Below are 553 nucleotides of genomic sequence, written 5' to 3'. Positions count from 1 at the left end.
TGTTCTTCCTAATGTATATTATTTGCTATTTATAGGTACCTCTCGGGAAGAGGTCACTTCAGCAATTGTTCTCCTTAGTGTATGGACAAAGAAATCATCTATGTCAGAAACCCCACCAACAACTGCAAGGGTATTTGAGTTAACCACTGCTAAGGCTAGGTTTTCATTGGAAGCCTAAATACATATGCAGGTATATGTAGTTAGTTGTGAAATCAGAATAAAGAAAACGTAGATATCAATATTCTTTTTTAACTCAATATATCGTTTACTTACAGAGCCTTGAATTCGTTAAGAGAAGGCATGTCCGGGTTAATCATCAAAACTGAGCAATTGTAAGCATTGGATAATGAACGATTTTCTGGATATTTACATTGTGGGATAATTTATCTCAGAAAACAATATGAAGTTATAAACTCATCAGTTATTTTATTATTAAGTCAGTACCTTTCCAGATCTTCATTTTTCCAAATTGAATTGCACAGATGACAGTGGTTCCAGGAAATGCTTGGATGTTGTTGTTCACATGCTCAGCGAATGATCCCCAGAGCACAAC

At 35.3% G+C, this 553-nt stretch overlaps 1 long non-coding RNA gene across 1 annotated transcript; it reads left to right on the top strand.

Annotated features, from left to right (window-relative positions):
* Positions 1 to 6: 6 nt before the first annotated feature.
* Positions 7 to 553, top strand: LOC104774173. The gene is made up of 3 exons (XR_765258.1): positions 7 to 190; positions 276 to 332; positions 483 to 553. It is a non-coding gene; the product is annotated as an uncharacterized LOC104774173 (long non-coding RNA).

Source organism: Camelina sativa, unplaced genomic scaffold (assembly GCF_000633955.1).
Source record: "Camelina sativa cultivar DH55 unplaced genomic scaffold, Cs unpScaffold01750, whole genome shotgun sequence".
NCBI lineage: Eukaryota > Viridiplantae > Streptophyta > Magnoliopsida > Brassicales > Brassicaceae > Camelina > Camelina sativa.
Note: the sequence above shows the minus strand (reverse complement) of the source record. Positions and strands in the feature narration are given on the sequence as shown.